Below are 19,902 nucleotides of genomic sequence, written 5' to 3'. Positions count from 1 at the left end.
ATGTCCAGCGCAGCGCATCCTGTCTCCACCAGAGACACAGCGGAAATCCCGTTGTCCTATCATATATGGTCCCCCATCGGATAGTGTCCGCTGTGTACTGCGCATGCGCAGTACACAGCACACACAGATTCCGAAAATAGCAGAGAATGAACGGCGCCTGCGCCGTGAGTCCAGGTTCTATCCCCACCATCCAAGTGGACATAGAGTAGGTATATAAAAGAGCCGAGCGCAGCGAGGCCGAGCCCGAAACGTGCCGAACGAAGCTCGCCCACGAGGGGCCCTCTAATTTTCACAACCCTATGTCCGCTTGGATGGTGGGGCTACCACCTCCACTCACGGCGCAAGTGCCGTTCATCTTCGGAGATTTTCTGAAGCTTCTTCTGCCCCGTACTGCGCATGCGCAGTACGGGACGGAGACTATATGATGACAAGACACTATCTGCCAGAACACCGGCAGCCTAACAGGTCTCTTAGCTGAGGAGGACGGGGCCACCTGTCACGTGACCCCGTCCCCTCTGACGCAAGGGGAATCCTGGGCTTCCCCAGTGATGTGTGGGTGACCTCACCCCCCCCCCCCCCCCCCCCCGATGTAACGGAAAGCTGCATAATTGAATTTCGGGAGACCCCACGCATTTTTTTTTTTTTAATCAATGAGTTTCAATGAGTGTTCTCTGTATTATGGGGAGCCGACAATTCATTATAGCCGCGAGTGCTTTTAAATGACTTTTTTTCCTGCAGAAATGACAATTTGTGTAGGGACTGTTCTAACCATGGGAAACTTGCGCCCCTTCACAGGCATACTATAGACACCCCCCAGGTATGAAATTTAAAGGAATATTACACTTTTATTGTTTCACTTTAAGCATTATTAAAATCACTGCTCCCAAAAAAACTGCAGTTTTTAAAACTTTTTAAAGACCCGGGTCCCCAAACACTTTTTATAACAATAACTTGCATATAAGCCTTTAAAATTAGCACTTTAGATTTCTCCCATAGACTTTTACAGGGTGTTCCACGTCTTTTTGAATTTGCCGCAAATACCCCAAATTGTTCACTGTTCAGCGAACGAGCGAACAAGCAATGTTCAAGTCAAACATGAGTTCGATTTGAACTCAAAGCTCATCCCTAGTGCTGAGTTACATAATACCTGCAACAAAATGGCTTCTCTTGCTTCACAAACCCCCCCCCCTCAACCCCCCACCTGCTATTGGGTACTACATTGGCCATACCTTCAAGGAACTCTTTCTTTTAAAGACCAGTGTATTATAGTTTACAAATATTCTACGAAACATTGCTAAACAGTTGTGCTTATCCTAGGTTGTGGCACCAACCAATGTCTGAACCCAGGGTGTCAGAGGGGTCGGGAGACATTTAAGGTTAGAGCAACCACTGGGGACAAACTTCTTCAAGCGGCCCTTATGATGTAGTGCTACAAATAGCTACATAGTATATTAGCCTGGATAAAGGCATATGTTCATCTATTCGAACCTACAGTATTTGTGTATATGTCGGTTCCCGTTTTCGAGTCTAGGAAAATACACGTTTTTCTATTGTACTCACTGAGGACATCCAGATGGGTTTTTTGTTTTTTAATTTATTAATGTTCCCATCTGATACAACTACCTTGGAAAGGGAGTTCCATTTTTTCGTGCTGTGGTAGAGTTAGAACATTGTTTACCTCTGCATATTTGTTGGTTGGTCAATGCCTGGAGAGATGATCTTCTAGAGAATGGAGCCAAAATTAACAAATATACAGAGCAAGTTCTGGAAGGGTGTTTTGAGTGCAGGTTGTGGTCTTAGTTGAAGATCCTGAGTGTGAGTCCAGGCCACGATGGCTCACCCCTCTAGGACTGAGAGTAAGAACTCAATTTTGTTGAGGACCTAACCCATGCTGTTTCTAATGAGAAAGATAGAGCTGGGGATGGCATTGAAGCCACGCTAGGCCGTTCACTGGTCTGATTCATTCAGTTGTCTATTTGATACAGAGACAACACCAGAACCTCTGCTTTGTCAAAGATACTTTAGTATGATATGAGGGTGAACCAGCGAGAGGAAGCCTGAGCATTCATCCGGGGACTACCACCCAGAGAATTATGTGCTTACTTTTCGAGTATTCCACCTGAACCCATTCCCCAAAATGTAACAATCAAGGCCCAACAGGGTTGAAGTTCTGCCGGTTTGTACAGTGAAGTCCCATTATAGCCCCCTCTTATGCCCCGTACACACGAGAGGGATTAAGTCTGACAGACCTCCAAAGGAGTTCCGCCGGAGTTCCGCCGGAGTTCCGACGGAGTTCTGGCGGACTTTTCGACCGAACGGACTTGACCACACACCATCACACCAAACTCCGACGGAGTCGAACGTGATGACGTACGACTGGATTCGACGTAGGAAGTTCCTAGACAGTAGCCAATAGCTGCCCTAGCGTCGGTTTTAGTCCGTCGGAGTAGCACACACACGAGCGGATTTTTCAAAGGGGACCGGGTCCGGCGGAGTTCCGTCGGGAAAATTTAAAGCATGCTTCATTTCTAAAGTCCGTCAGACTTTAGCTTCGCTAAAGTCCGTTGCAGCCCACACACGATCGGATAGTCCGCCGGACTCAGTCCGTCGGAGTTTGGATGTCGAAAAGTCCGCTCGTGTGTACGGGGCATTAGAAGAGGCTCCGTCTCTAGTTATATACATATGCAAGAAATATTAGAAGAAAATAGCTAACAGTGTTAACAATAGAGTTACATAAAACCATGGAGAATATAACTGGTGAAGTAGGAACACACTAATGGAACACCCAGAACTCCCAGGTGGGCAGAAACGGACCTGGAAAGTTTGGCAGAAAATATCTCACTGTTGGAGCATCCAAGAAACTAGGCTCAGCCCACCAGGCAAACCAAAAAACAAACACCAGTGCTCCACCTTGCCAAACAAAGGACTAATATGCAGATATAAGGGATATTAGGGGTGAGTGTGCTATGAAGCTCAGACAGTAAAGTAGCCAAAACCGTGTCAGGGAAAACCCACCGAGACAATAAGAACTAACAACACAAAATGAATACATGCAAAGCAAAACAAAAAAACAAAACATAATGAAACATATATACCAATGATAAGCCTATCACAGGTTTGTCAGCCCACCTGGCTCCACCTTGATATTCTACTGCAAGATCTACATACAGTATAGGGCATATCTTGAATTATACAATCAGATCAGAGTCTGAGCAACCAGAATTCCCTTACTTGGTTATGCTGGTTATATGCCATACACCTATGTCATTTATAACATAATAAACATATATTATGTGAGGGGGATTGTTGCTAAACCTCAGACATGAAATGTGAACAAAGCATATCCCTCTATAGTGTGTACTTGTGTTTGTTTCTTGCTGACAGCAGAAAATGTCTCTTCCCCCATCCATCCAATAATAATATTGATCCTCATACTGAGCCCTCCACCCATCCCCAGATCCCCATACTGAGCCCTTCACCCATCCCCAGATCCCCGTACTGAGCCCTTCACCCATCCCCAGATCCCTGTACTGAGCCCTCCACCCATCCCCAGATCCCCATACTGAGCCCTCCACCCATCCCCAGATCCCTGTACTGAGCCCTTCACCCATCCCCAGATCCCTGTACTGAGCCCTCCACCCATCCCCAGATCCCCATACTGAGCCCTCCACCCATCCCCAGATCCCCATACTGAGCCCTCCACCCATCCCCAGATCCCCATACTGAGCCCTTCACCCATCCCCAGATCCCCGTACTGAGCCCTTTACCCATCCCCAAATCCCCATACTGAGCCCTTCACCCATCCCCAGATCCCCGTACTGAGCCCTTCACCCATCCCCAGATCCCCGTACTGAGCCCTTCACCCACCCCCAGATCCCCGTACTGAGCCCTTCACCCACCCCCAGATCCCCATACTAAGCCCTTCACCCATCCCCCGATCCCCATTCTGAGCCCTTCACCCACCCCCAGATCCCCATACTGAGCCCTTCACCCCTCCCCAGATCCCCGTACTGAGCCCTTCATCCCCAGATCCCCGTACTGAGCCCTTCACCCATCCCCAGATCCCCGTACTGAGCCCTTCACCCATCCCCAGATCCCCGTACTGAGCCCTTCACCCACCCCCAGATCCCCATACTGAGCCCTTCACCCATCCCCAGATCCCAATACTGAGCCCTTCACCCACCCCCAGATCCCCATACTAAGCCCTTCACCCATCCCCAGATCCCCATACTGAGCCCTTCATCCATCCCCAGATCCCCGTACTGAGCCCTTCACCCATCCCCAGATCCCCGTACTGAGCCCCTTATCCCCAGATCCCCGTACTGAGCCCTTCATCCATCCCCAGATCCCCATACTGAGCCCTTCACCCATCCCCAGATCCCCGTACTGAGCCATTCACCCATCCCTAGATCCCCGTACTGTCCCCAGGATGTGCAGTGTTATAGGGACTCACCTCTCACCGAGAGCGAGAATTCATCTGAGTACTCAAACAAACTAGATCTATCAGGAAATGCTATTTCTTTAGAACATTTATAAAGTCCGGCTGTGTTTAGATCCACTTTCTGAATACGGAACTCAGAGCCCGGGAATTGTGATTTCATCTCTTCATTATTCTTGTAAAATCTTGGTGAAGCGCTAAAATACTCTTTTACATGATGACATCTCAGAGTCAGGGGGTCTCCTTCATAGATGATAGATGGAGGTCTCTGCAGGATGACAAAATCTGGAAAAAATGTAAAAAGAAAAAATGGGAGTAAAGTACGCAGTGCAAAATATAAGGAAAATCGCAGTATCCGAATAACAGCATCCTGACTGATATAGATAAATCCTCCCGCTATCCCAATTATGACAAAAATACAAATAATAGACCAGCTGGAGCTTCCTCCTATAGACTAAGAAAAGGGGTAACGGTCCTGGTAGTCACGCTGGCACTACTAGCACACCTCCCAACTTTCTGAGATGGGAACGAGGGACACCTATTAGCAAAAGCATGTAGGCATAGGACACGCCCCCTGCCACGCCTCCTTAAAGGAGAATTATACAGATAAACTGATTAGTTAAACCCACAAGTGTTCTTTTATCACTACTATTCCTTTATAATGGCTATAGAAATTTACAAATGCAGCAATTAAAAAAATGGATGAAAGGTTTGGCAATGGGGAAAACCCTTTTTTGAAAGATGAAAAATGCATTTTATATACAACTATAAAGATCAGAGCAAAATGAGGGACAAATGAGGAGGAAAGAGGGACAGCGGGACATTGCTCCAAATCAGGGACAGTTGGGAGATGTACTAGTCCTTCTCACAATGGGGCAAACAGGACCGTGCGAGTATTCCCAGCATTCTATGAAAAGGAAAAATAGGATTCCTTTGTAACATATTGTAGTGCGGGTCTATATTCAGAATTCATTTTAGTTATTGATTTACAAGAAAGTTAGTAATAGTTTTATGTTGGTATATAAGTAGTCACTTCTGTCTATATACAACATGCTTAATGCATGAGACTTCTGCTTCATTATGCTATGGGAAGTTGGGAACCTTTGACCTTTTCTTTTCACCAGTTGTAGTATTGTTTTCCCTGCCATATATAAGTGGGAGGCCGGGGATTGAATTTAGGGTTGCCACTTTTTCTACAAGCTAAACCCGAACACTTCAGCGGCGCACAGTAATTTTTTTTTTAGTATACACTATAGGCAGTGGCGTCACTAGGGGGTGGCTATTGAGGTCAGAGCCCAGAATCTGGGGCCCATAGCCCCGAGTTCAAGGCTGGCCCTACCATGAGAGTGTCCTGGACTTACCTTCCTGCACAGCTGCGGCACTCTCACTGAGTCTGCACTCCGTCCTTCAGTGACAGCCAGAGAAGGGAGATTCCCAGGGTCATTACCCAGATATATTATGTACATTTAGGAAAGAATCCAGGCCTTTTTTAAAGCAATCTACTGAGCTGGTCAGAACCACCTCTGGAGGGAGTTCACAACTAGGGATGAGCTTCGAGTTCGAGTCGAACTCATGTTCGACTCGAACATTGCCTGTTCGCCTGTTCAGCGAACAGTGAACAATTTGGGCTGTTCGCAGCAAATTCGAAAAGCCGGAACACCCTATACAAGTCTATGGGAGAAATCTAAAGTGCTAATTTTAAAGGGGAATATGCAAGTTACTGTCCTAAAAAGTGTTTGGGGACCCGGGTCCTGCCCCAGGGGATATGGATCAATGCAAAAAAAAGTTTTAAAAACGGCAGTTTTTTCAGGAGCAGTGATTTTAATAATGATTAAAGTGAAACAATAAAAGTGTAATATTCCTTTAAATTTCGTAGCTGGGGGGTATCAATAGTATGCCTGTGAAGGGGCGCATGTTTCTGGTGCTTAGAACTGTCCCCGCACAAAGTTTCATTTGTGCAGGAAAAAAAGTCTTTTAAAATCACTTGCGGCTATTGTCGGGTCCCGTAATACAGAGAACACTCAATGAGTGTTCTCTGTATTAGCCGACAATTCATTCATTCATTGATAAAAAATAAAAAAAAAAAAGCATGGGGGTTCCCCTAAATTCAATTACCAGGCCCTTCAGGTCTGACATGGATATTAAGGGGAACCCCGTGTCAAATTAAAAAAAAAAAAATTGAAGTGGGGGTCCCCCTAAATATCCATACCAGACCCTTCAGGTCTGATATGGATATTAAGGGGAACCCCGCATCAAATTAAAAAAAAAATTGCAGTGGGGTCCCCCTAAAAATCCATACCAGACCCTTTATCCGAGCACGCAACCTGTTAGGCCGCAGGAAAAGAGGGGGGGACGAGAGAGCGCCCACCCTCCCTCCTGAACCGTACCAGGCCACATACCCTCAACATTAGGAGGATGCTTTGGGGGTCTGTGACCCCTCAAAGCACCTTGTCCCCATGTTGATGAGGACATGGACAGCGCTGGACTGAGAGATCCCCCGTCGCTGGATATGATCATCCATCGCTGGACCCCGGAGATCCGTCGCTGGATAGCAAGAGTGGATTAGCACCGCTGGAATCTTTTTTTTATTTTTTTTATTTTTAATAAAGGAATTTTTCAAAAGTGTGTTTGTCTTATTTAACCATTTTGACACTTTCTTTGTGAAATGGTAGGGGTACTTTTGTACCCCCTTACCATTTCAAACAGGGGGGGGGCGGGATCTGGGGGTCCCCTTGTTAAAGGGGGCTTCCAGATTCTGATAAGCCCCCCGCCCACAGACCCTCACAACCACCGGCCAGGGTTGTGAGGATGAGGCCCTTGTCCTCATCAACATGGGGACAAGGTGCTTTGAGGGGTCACAGACCCCCAAAGCATCCTCCCAATGTTGAGGGTATGTGGCCTGGTACGGTTCAGGAGGGAGGGGGCCGCTCTCTTGTCCCCCCCTCTTTTCCTGCGGCCTGCCAGGTTGCGTGCTCGGATAAAGGGTCTGGTATGGATTTTTAGGGGGACCCCCACATCAATTTTTTTTTTTAATTTGATGCAGGGTTCCCCTTAATATCCATATCAGACCTTAAGGGTCTGGTATGGATATTTAGGGGGACCCCCACGTCAATTTTTTTTTAAATTTGACACGGAGTTCCCCTTAATATCCATGTCAGACCTGAAGGGCCTGGTAATTGAATTTAGGGGAACCCCCACGCTTTTTTTTTATCAATGAATGAATGAATTGTCGGCTAATACAGAGAACACTCATTGACTGTTCTCTGTATTACGGGGAGCCGACAATTTAGCCGCAAGTGATTTTAAAAGACTTTTTTTCCTGCACAAATGACACTTTGTGCAGGGACAGTTCTAAGCACCAGAAACATGCGCCCCTTCACAGGCATACTATAGATACCCCCCAGCTACGAAATTTAAAGGAATATTACACTTTTATTGTTTCACTTTAACCACTTCAATACAGGGCACTTAAACACCTTCCTGCCCAGACCAATTTTGAGCTTTCAGCGCTGTCGCACTTTGAATGACTATTGCGCGGTCATGCTACACTGTACCCAAATGAAATTTTTATCATTTTTTCCCCACAAATAGAGCTTTCTTTTGGTGGTATTTGATCACCTCTACGGTTTTTATTTTTTTCCCTACAAATAAAAAAATACCGAAAATTAAAAAAAAAAAATGTTTTTTTTTTTTTGTTTCAGTTTCAAAACTTTGTAAATAAGTACGTTTTCTCCTTCACTGATGGGCACTGATGGGGCTACACTGATGGGCACTGATAAGGCGACACTGATGGGCACCAATGAAGTGGCACTGATGAGGTGGCATTGATGGACACTGATAGGCGGCACTGATAGGCGGCACGGATGGGCGACACGGATGGGCGGCACGGATGGGCGACACGGATGGACACTGATAGGTGGCACAAATTGGCACTGATAGCTGGCACGGATTGGCATGGATGGGCGGCAGAGATGGGCATGGATAGGCGGCACAGATGGGCATGGATAGGCGGCACAGATGGGCATGGATAGGCGGCAAAGATGGGCATGGGTGGGCACTGATAGGCGGCACAGGTGGGCACTCAACAGGTGGGCACTCATAGGCGGCACAGGTGGGCACTCATAGGCGGCATTGGTGTTATACTGTACTAATGGATGCCAATCAGTGCCAAACAATAATGCATGCCAATCAGTGATGCCCATTGTGGGCACTGATTGGCATCCATTATGGGCACTGATTGGCATCCATTGTGCTGACCATTGGCATCCCTGGTGGTCTAGGGAGGATTACCTGTTCCCTGGTGGTCTGGTGGCGTCCCTGGTGGTCCAGTGTGGGCATCCTCGGGGGGGGTGTGCTGATAATCGATCAGCACAGACCCCCCCTGTCAGAGGAGCAGCCGATCGGCTCTCCTCTACTCGCGTCTGACAGACGAAAGTGAGGAAAAGCCGATCACCGGTTCTTCCCATTTACACTGTGATCAGCCGTGATTGGACACGGCTGATCACGTGGTAAAGAGTCTCCGTCGGAGACTCTTTACCGAGATCGTAGTTGCCGGGTGTCAGACTGACACCCCGCAACAACGATCGCCGCGATGCGCGCCACCGGGGGCGCGCAGCGGCTCATAATCCTGAGGACGTCATATGACGTCCGGTCAGGATTATGAAACCACTTTGCCGCCGTCTATTTGTAATAGAGGCATGCAGGGCCGGCTACAATATAAATTGAGCTGCGGCACAGCCCACCCCTTTTCACAACAGGTCACAGATGACAGGCAGAACGGGGGTGTGTGGGCGTTGCCATAGCTCTATTCCTATTGTAGCCACTCAGCAGGCTCTGCTCCTTGTTTCTAAGTCATCTAGTCTTCTGGAAAATGGCGGCAGATGGAGACATTATGCCTGCCGGCCGCAAACCTCTAGCGGCGGCGGTGGCGAAAAATCTGGACAAAAGGGATTTCCCAGGACATTTCCCGGGAAACACTAAAATTGGGAAAAAGGTCTAAATCCCGGGAATGTCCCAGGAAATTCGGGACTATTGGCAACTATGCAGGAGTAGAGGGGCTTTCTCAACTAAGAACACCCTCCTCCCTGCATGCCTGAGCTAAGGGCAGATGGATTATGTAAAGTAAATGAATCACCTGTCCTTACTCAAGATGGCCACGGTCAGAAAGGATAGAGGGTATTTTCCAGTGGGTAGAAGTGATTTTTCAACAAAATAAAGCATGGAGACATGGGTGGATGGGGCAGATTGCTTTGAATATTAAAAAATGAATCAAATAGCATTTGTGGCTTGTGGTGCTCAGATGAAGTGTAGTTCTACTGCTGGCTATATACTATTTATTTATTTATTTTATTCGACCAGCAGGCTACACTAAATAAAATAAAGCTGGGCATAGAGGGATCGAAATTCAGCTGTTTCAGCAGGAACCGGCCAAGTTTCAATGTGTGTGGCCCTTCTCATTCAACAAAAGCTCCATCCACACAATCACGATTGAGGAATTCCTCCAAGATCATACAGACATCATATAATGGAATTATGAAGATGAGGAGATCACTCACGGTTTGTAACATTTAGAGTGACGGCATCACTGATATCACCGGTATTGATCTGGCACTGATAATCTCCACTGTCCGGCTCTCCTGAACGTTCGATCTGAAGGGTCTGTTCATCTCTGTCTATTGATCTGTTATCTTTGTACCAGTGATAGGTCCGGGGCTCCTCTGATACAGTAGACGGCACATTACACCTTAGAGTCACTTCATCACCTTGTAGTACATTCCCCCAGTTGGGTGTGAAGGTCACCTCCGGTCTGATGGCACCTCCTATAGAAGAAAAGAGATCACACAGAACACATATATTGTACCAGGTCTTTATTTCTCAGAATACCCCTGTCCCCGCCCCCTACCCGCCTCAAAGCAACATCCCTTGGTTCTGCCCTTAACCCACCTCCCAGTACCAACCCTTTTAGAGACTACAGAACCACATATCATTTTGTGGTGCTAACTAATTTATATGGAATTTGTTAATGAAAACAGGAAAAGCAGTAAAGGAGATTTCCTGTAGTCAGCAACAATAGACCCCCCCACCAAGCAACAATGGATCCAACCCAGCAACAATAGATCCACCCCAGCAACAATAGATTCCCTATAGACCTCCCCACCAAGCAACAATAGTCCCCCCCCCAACAACAATAGATCCACCCCAGCAACAATAAACCCCCAAAAGTCAGCAAGAATAGACCCCCACCAAGCAACAATGGACCACCCCAGCCATAATAGATCCCTCAACAGCCAGCATCATTACCCTTTTTACATTCTTCTTGCACATGATTGGGTATCCCTTGCAAAGTGAATTTTTACATTGTTTCATCTCATCGACTAAACCTTGGATCAAAATCTGGCAGGTTCAGCAGAGACTGCCCCAAATTTAAACCCCTGTATGGGCAGGCACTCTGTACAGAAATTGATCCACTGATTAGCTTCTGTACAACTAGGCTGTTGGACTTTCCCTACTCCATCAACGCTGCCAGCTGATCAATGTATTTGTCAGAAACCATGAAATCAGACCAAGACAGAAGTAGAGTTAAATCACACTTGTTTAATAATAAAAGTAAATAGAACAAACGTAGTCAAAACATAGCCAGAGTTCAGGAACCGGAACGGATAGTCAGCCAAGCCAGAAGTCAGGTATCAATGTAGTGGAACAGCAAGCAGGATCTGGAGCCAGAAAGGATGACAGCAAAGCCAGTCTTTAAACAGCAATGCAGGAGATAGTCTCTGTGATGTTGACCAAGGTGAAGGCAAAGATCCTCTGGGCTGGAGGACTTAAGTAGCCAGGACTGACGAGCAGGATATCATCAACAGCTGAGTAACTGTGGCGAGATAGGAGCTGGCAATTAGCCGACAACTGAGGGCCAGCTCTGAGAAGGAAGGGCTGAGTCCAGCCCTGACAGTACCCCCTCCTCAACAATCCCTCCCCCTCAGAGGACCACCAGGCTTGAGGTGAAAATGTCTATGGAGTTCACGGAGGAGGACAGGGGCATGTATGTCTGAGGATGAGACCCAATAGCGTTCCTTTGGACCGTAACCTTTCCAATGCACAAGGTACTGTATGCGCCCACGGAACCTACGGGAGTCAACAATGGACTGTACTTCATACTCCTCATGGTTCTCAACCTGTACAGGGTGAGGACGTGGCACCGAGGTAGTAAAGAGGTTGCAGACCAAAGGTTTTAAGAAGGAGAAATACATTTGAAATATCCATGTTAGAAGGAAGGTCTAATGCGTAAAGCCACTACATTGATCCCTGACTCCTGGCTTGGCCGACTGTCCGTTCCGGTTCCTGAACTTTGGCTATGTTTTGACTACGTTTGTTCTTTTTACATTTATTATTAACCACTTGACCACTGGGCACTTAAACACCCTTAATAACCAGACCAATTTTCAGCTTTCGGTGCTCTCACATTTTGAATGACAATTACTCAGTCATGCAACACTGGACCTATATGAAATTTTTGTCCTTTTTTTCACACAAATGGAGCTTTCTTTTGGTGGTATTTAATCACCGCTGGGTTTTTTATTTTTTGTGCTATAAAAGAAAAAATACAGAAAATTCTGTAAAAAAATGAATTTTTCTTAATTTCTGTTATAAAATTTAGCAGATTAGTAATTTTTTCTTCATAAATTTTGGCCAAAATTTATACCACTATATATCTTTGGTAAAAATAAGTACAAATTGGTGGATATTATTTGGTCTTTGTGAAAGTTATAGAGTCCACAAGCTATGGTGCCAATATCTGAAAATTGATCACACCTGAAGTACTGACGCCTATTTCAATTCTTGAGACCCTAACATGCCAGAAAAGTATAAATACCCCCCAAATGACCCCTTTTTGGAAAGAAGACATTCCAATGTATTTAGTAAGAGGCATGATGAGTTTTTCGAAGTTGTCATTTTTTCCCACAATTCTTTGCAAAATCAAGATTTTTTTTACTTTTTTTTTTTTTTTTAACAAAATTGTCATATTATCAGTTTATTTCTCACACAGCATATGCATACCACAAATTACACCCCAAAACACATTCTGCTATTACTCCCGTGTACGGCGATACCACATGTGTGAGACTTTTACACAGTGTGGCCACATACAGAGGCCCAACATGCAGGGAGCACCATCAGGTGTTCTGGAGCACCCAGGACAATTCTGACATTTCTCTCCTACATGTAAAAATCATCATTTATTTGCTAGAAAATTACATCGAATCCCAAAACATTATATATGTTTTTTTAGCAAACACCCTGGAGAATACAATGGTGGTCGTTGCAACTTTTTATCTCGCACGGTATTTGCGCAGCAATTTTTCGAATGCTTTTTTTTGGAAAAAAAACAGTTTTGTGCTTAAAAAAAAAAAAACACAGTAAAGTTAGCCCAATTTTTGCATAATGTGAAAGATGAAGTTACACCGAGTAAATCGATACCTAACATGTCACTCTTCAAAATTGCACAGGCTCGTGGAATGGCGCCAAACGTCGCTACTTAAAAATCCCCATAGGCGACGATTTAATTTTTTTTTTTACTGGTTATATGTTTTGAGTTACAGAGGAGGTCTAGGGCTAGAATTATTGCTCTCGCTCCAACGTACGCAGCGATACCTCACATGTGTGGTTTGAACACCGTTTTCATATGTGGGCGGGACTTATGTATGCGTTCGCTTCTGCATGCGAGCACATGGGGACAGGGGCGCTTTAAAAAAATAATAAAAAATTTTATTGTTCATTTTACTTTATTTATTTTAGTTTGACATTTTTTTCCCCAAAAATAAATTTTTTGATCACTTTTATTCCTATTACAAGGAATGTAAACATCCCTTGTAATAGGAATATGGGATGACAGGTCCTCTTTACAGTGAGATGTGGGGTCAATAAGACCCCGCATCTCACCTCTAAGCTGGGAAGCCTGAAAAAAAAAAAAGATTCTGGATTTGATAGTATTGGCGAGTCGGTAGAAGCACCGGAGGGCGGCGGGAGGGGGGGGTGTCTATGGCTGGGTATTGCAGGGTATCACCGACTATGGCTGGGTATGGCTGGGTATATCAGAGTATGGCTGGGTATCTCAGAGTATGGCGTTGCAGAGTATTGCGTTGCAGAGCATTGCAGGATATTGGAGGGTGTTGCAGAGCATTGCAGAGTGTTGCACGGTATTGGCGGGTGTTGCAGAGCATTGCAGAGTGTTGCAGGGTATTGGTGGGTGTTGCAGAGCATTGCAGAGTGTTGCAGAGCATTGCAGAGTGTTTCAGGGTATTGGCGGGTGTTGCAGAGCATTGCAGAGTGTTGCAGGATATTGGAGGGTGTTGCAGAGCATTGCAGAGTGTTGCACGATATTGGCGGGTGTTGCAGAGCATTGCAGAGTGTTGCAGGGTATTGGTGGGTGTTGCAGAGCATTGCAGTGTTGCAGAGCATTGCAGAGTGTTGCAGGGTATTGCAGAGTGTTGCAGGGTATTGCAGAGTGTTGCAGAGCATTGCAGAGTGTTGCAGAGCATTGCAGAGTGTTGCAGGGTATTGCAGGGTATTGCAGAGTAATGGCAGGGTATTGCAGAGTATTGCAGTGTAATGCAGACTATTGCAGAGTATTGCAGAGTAATGCAGGGTAATGCAGAGTAATGCAGAGTAATGCAGAGTAATGCAGGGTAATGCAGAGTAATGCAGGGTATGGCAGGGTATTGCAGAGTAATGCAGAGTAATGGCAGGGTATTGCAGAGTTTTTGCAGGGAATTGAGGGGTTAATTTTCGGTGAGCAGCGATGTGGGCACTGCAGATGCAGCCCACATCGCTGCTGACACCGATCTCCTCCCCCTCCGCTGTTCCGATCGGTACAGAGAGGGGGAGGGAGGAACCGGCGTCATAACATGACGCCGGTTTGTTTACAAGTGATCACTCCGTCATTTGACGGAGCGATCACGTGGTAAACGGCCGCAACGAGCGGCCGTTTACCGTGATCTGTGATGCGCCGGGTCCTGTGGACCCGGCGGTCACGGATGCTCTCGAGTGCGCGCCCCAGGGGGCGCCCGAGAGCGGAATTCTGGGAGGACGTCATATGACGGCCTCCCACAGTTAAGAAACCGCCCTAAAGCCGTCATTCAGCTATAGGGCGGTTATTAAGTGGTTAAATAAGTGTGATTTAACTGTACTTCTGTCTCAGTCTGATTCATGGTTTCTGACAGTAGGCGAAGGCCATGAATTCAGAAGATACAGTCAATCCACTTGTAATATTTTTTGCAGATGAGCAAGATCACCGTATGGATCAGTTTGCCATGGCTTTACAAACGCTCCTGAGTCGCACGGCTCACCTGGAATCTCCCACTGTGGCCACCCCGGTACAACCTGTGTTGCAAGCCATCCCTGCTGATGTTCTGTGCAGGCACCCGCCTCGAGTATTACCTCTATAAGAGGTGTTCTGGTTCCGATCCGCTTCCCCAGCAATTTGGGGGCGATCCAGTCCAATGCAGGGGGTTTTTCAACCAGGTTGATATATAATTTGAGATGCTGCCCCAGGCGTTTCCCACGGACAGAAGCAAAGTAGGTTTTGTGATATTTTTGCTTTCTGAGTAGAGATATACTGGGCGTTATTATCTCACTTTGGCTGCAAAAGTGAAAATGTCCTTCAAGTATTACACCTCTTCCTGTGCAGGGAGATTTATTTCATTCCTTTTTTGGAACTTTGTTAATTAATTGCAAAGTTAAAACAAATTCAAGTAATCAAATTAAACAATTTATCTACACATCAATTACACATATTAATAATAATATTACCAAATCATACATTTTTACTATTATTTTTTATTGTGTGTTCCCAATCCCAGTTTTGCACTTACCAGATTTTCCCATCATGAGGGCTGAAAAGAGAAAATACAAAATGTAAAATTTCCTATATCTAATCGATGTTCTATAATATCACCTACAGTATATCTCAGTTGTCCCCTCTTACCTATGTAGAGTGCTGAGACCAAACCCATCCTGTCTGCCTAGAGCCCCTGCAATGTTTTAGTGTCCCCCTTCCCTCCTGTCTGGAATCCTCTGTCATATGTCAGCTGTATATATATTTTCTAAATAAACCGAACCTGGAAAAAAGTGAGGTGAAGTAACAATCTGATTTAAACTCTTATAAATTGGACCAAATATTTATATTTTATTACTGATTGATACAAAGGTTGTGTTTGCTGTGAGAGTATTCTGTGTGTTATATATTGTGTTTTATGTTCTGCCTGCTCTGTGTTATGTATTGTGTTGTATGTTCTGTTTGCTGCGTGTTATGTATTGTGTTCTATGTTCTGTTTGCTGCGTGTTATGTATTGTGTTTTATTTTTTGTTTGCTGTGTGTTATCTATTGTGTTATATATTCTGCTTGCTCTGTCTTATGTATTGTGTTGTATGTTCTGCTTGCGGTGTGTTATTTATTGTGTTGTATGTTCTCTTTGCTCTTTGTTATGTATTGTGTTGTATGTTCTGTTTGCTCTGTGTTATGTATTGTGTTGTATGTTATGTTTGCTGTGTGTTTTATATTGTGTTTTATGTTCTAAAACACAGATAAGATATAGAAGAAATGTCTTTGTACTTACACAGGAATACGATGATGATGAAGACAGACATGGTGGCGACGTCCAGCAAGCTCTGAGCTTCTGTCAGTAAAGCAGAAGTTATGACTCTTCTAACTTCTTGAGGTTTATAGATAGGAAATGTCACAACTTGTAACACTGAGGCAGAGAACAAAATTCTAGAGTAACCCAGGGAGGGGGGGGAGGGGGGGTTTGGGTGTTGTATTTTGGAGATGTTGCGGAGGTTGCGGTGGTGAGCTTTGGACGTGGGGCTTAAAGGAGAGTTTAGAGTTCAGGATCACATCTAGCACCCTGGCATACGGGGGTGGACTTCTAGTTGTGTCATGGATTTTGACAGAGAAGTCGGAAGGGGCATTTGGGGGAGGGAATATCGTCAGCTCAGTTTCGGAGAGATTGAGTTTGAGGAAGTGGTGTGACGTCCAGACTGATATATCTGATAATAAATTAGAGAGATACGAGAGGAGATGGAAGGAGTGAGCTGAGATGTAGAGAAATGAATTTGGGTGATGTCGGTGTCGTCTCCCCCAGATAATTATATAGGCGTTGCAGAGATTACCGTTTTTTTATTTTTTTATTTTGCCTAGGGATACGATTTAAAGCCCATTTAAAAAAAAATGTAATAAACCAAGGAACACACATATGATAGATATCAGTTCACAAGTCTTTTAATGTGGTGTCCACATTCATTGTCTGACAAGACTGGTTCACTGCAATATATTGGGGGAGATTTACTAAAACTGAAGGGTGCAAAATACGGGGCAAGCTCTGCATAGAAACCAATCAGCTTCCAGGTTTTTGTTGTCAACGCTTTACTGAACAAGCTGAAGTTGGAAGCTGATTGGCTACCATGCACAGCGGCACCAGATTCTGGGTCAGTGGCGGCCCTTCCACAGAGGGCGAATGGGCACCGCCCTCCCTATCCATGCGTCTGGCCCTCTGATCTACATACAGGGACCCCGGACCATGGATTCCAATGATTAGAGCCAGAGGCTTCAAAAAAAGGGTGGGCTCGGAGTGCATTGCTCTGTGTGAGGGCCTGGTAATGAGCTGGGGGGGATCCCATGCCGTTTTCTGCAATGACTTTTCTCTGTATTGCCGGGACCCAACAATTCATTATAGCCGATAGTAGTTTTAAAATTGTCATTCAAAATGTGACAGCGCTGAAAGCTGAAAATTGGTCTGGACTGGAAGGGGGTGAAAGTCTCCGGACCTGAAGTGGTTAAAAACACCTTAAGACAGAACTAAACCCTTCTATCCTTTTGCAGTATTCAGAATTTCACCATTGGCTGGGGTCTATATAACTCACTGTCCGTCTGAAGCTCCTCCTTTTCCCATCATGCTCCACTGTATACATAACATTGGCTGGGTTTTCATGGAGGATCCCAATGACTGATCCATACAGATGGTTGTATGAACATTGACTATGGAGAGCCCATTGAAGAAAAAGTCCTCTATCTATATGTAGTGTGCCTATTTTTACCGGGGCGGCCTGTGTATTGTGGGCGCACAGGCGCCGCCCTCCTAATCCCTGCCCCTGAGCCCAAAGGAGACATGTCTGGCTGATGCTGGAAGGAGGCACCTAAATGTCCAGGGGCAGAGGCGTAGCTTGAAGCTCGTGGGCCTCGATGCAAAAGTTGACCTGGCCCCCCCCCCACTACATCCAACGTGCGTGCATATACATCCACCAAACGCCAAGATACTCAAAGTGGCTTAAGAGTTTTGAGTTCCCAGAGTTCCTCTTTACATCAGAGGACTGCTGGAGAAGCAGAAGACCAGGATTACAGCTGGAGAAGCAGAAGACAGGGACCCCTGGCAGGTCACTTGGCAGAGCTCCTTTCCCATCCCAGCACTGTATGCAGCTCCCCCCTCCCCCCCACATACACACACACTACACAGGGCTAAGAACACATTCCTTTACGCACAGTCTCTCAGTCTTCACAGAGTGTATCTGGCTTTTATGTTGCCCTTCTGACCCGTGAAATTCTCTGGTCAGAACGGCAATGTAGTTGCAGTAGGCAGATATACCCTGTGCAGATCATGGTTAACTGGCTGTGTTGTAAAGGAATGTGATTTCAGCCCTGCGGAGGAAGAACAGTATAGAGTGCTGTAATGGGAAAGGAGCTCAACCGCCGGACATAGCATGCAGGGTGGAGGGGGTGGTCAGGGGGCTTTGGGGGGGCAACTTAGATCTGGGAGGGCAAAGCCATGTGACACAATCTGGAGCCTGCAGCACTTCAGGGGCCCCCTGAGGAGGTTTTATGGGATTTTCAATTTCTGAAGGTTTCTCTGTCAGTGTTGGGAAGAACACCTCCCCTAGTTGTCAGGGAAGTGGGGTAAGTAGACATCCCGGGGTGGGGGGGGGGGGGTACAGTGAATCTCAGCTAGTGACTAGGAGACACTGAGCAGTGTCATACCTCACCAGTGACATCGGTCCCATCGTGGCTACAGGACGGCACTCTCCTTCTCTTGCCTCGCTGAGCTCGGTTACCATTCCATGTTGCCAGCACAGACACTTCCCCATCCTGGGCTGTTCTCACCTCGTGCTCCTCTCCATTCAGGAAATGGTTTACAGCTTCTCCCCAGCCAATGAGAACAGAGGGGTGTGGACTGTGGAAGGAAAAGTACAAGCCCAGTACTGGAGCGTGGCTGTGGGGCCCTAGGGCAGATCGGTGCTGGATTTTGTGGAGGATATGATAACATGACAGGGAGGCTGCAGGGGCCCCCTGGAGCAAGGGGTGGGGTTGCGATTGTGACCCTTTGCAGTTCCTTATGCTACACCCATGTCCAAGGGCATTAGTTAGTAGAGACCAGTATGTGAGATCCCAGTGACTGTGTGCTGCTACTATGCCTCTGGGATCATTGTCAGCCTGTGCTGAACAGTGGACATTTCCTATGGTGTCCCTGTGAGGCTCAGTCCATTATTTGCTGCTGCAAGGATTGCGCCAGGAAGCTTTGAGTATGTGACAATTGTCCTCAAGTTACTACTTAACGTTATATGAAGGAGAAGGGATCTCACCGCTCCAGGAGCGCACATGCAGGCTGTAAACTGTCTCTTCCGATGGGAAGCCACAGGTGCTGGTTATTACCACTAGCAACAGACGAAAAACAAGCCCTGGACTGCCGCACTCTTCAGAAGACCACTTTCTTTTATTGGAAAATCACATCACAGCTCCACAAACACAGCGAACAAGGAAAAATTGCTGACGTTTCGCACTAGCTGTAGTGTATGAATAAGTACTACAGCTAGTGCGAAACGTCAGCAATTTTTCCTTGTTCGCTGTGTTTGTTGAGCTGTGATGTGATTTTCCAATAAAAGAAAGTGGTCTTCTGAAGAGTGCGGCAGTCCAGGGCTTGTTTTTCGTCTGTTACTACTTAACGTTACTGGAGTATCCCACGGTTACCCAGCACCCCATCCAAGTTTAAGTTATAATAAAGGATACCCCTAGACTATTTACCGAGCCAGAAAAGTGTCTGAGACTGTGTGCCTGACTGTGAATATACTACTTTAACTCTCTGGCAGACCAAATCCTCTCCACTGACAGGTCCACTCCAAACAGCCATGAAAAGGATTCAAAGAAGAGGACTTGTGTCTTTTTTTCAACCTGACTAACTATGTAACTATATTTCATGTTATTTTTATTTTATTTTTATTTTTGTTAGTATAATTAATTCTTTATTAAAAATATATATTATTTTCAATTATAACCAAGCATATACATAATAACACAAAAGGAAATAAGCCTATTTTAGAGTAAAAAAAGTCAATACCAACATCACTAAGCAAATATACCAAATAAACCAGCAATAGCACATATTAAATTCATAAAATGAAAAAAAATTCTTATATATCATATT

General features: G+C 45.7%; 1 protein-coding gene across 1 annotated transcript in view; it reads right to left on the bottom strand.

Moving 5' to 3' along the window:
• The window catches only part of LOC143942162 (Fc receptor-like protein 3), a 178,813-nt gene that overhangs the window by 26,804 nt on the left and 132,107 nt on the right, over nt 1-19,902 (bottom strand). The gene's annotated exons all lie outside the window — the stretch shown is intronic.

This window comes from Lithobates pipiens, unplaced genomic scaffold (assembly GCF_037356315.1).
Source record: "Lithobates pipiens isolate NorthernLeopardFrog02 unplaced genomic scaffold, aLitPip1_a1.2 Scaffold_30, whole genome shotgun sequence".
Classification (NCBI taxonomy): Eukaryota; Metazoa; Chordata; class Amphibia; order Anura; family Ranidae; genus Lithobates; species Lithobates pipiens.
This window is presented reverse-complemented; position numbering and strand designations above follow the sequence as displayed.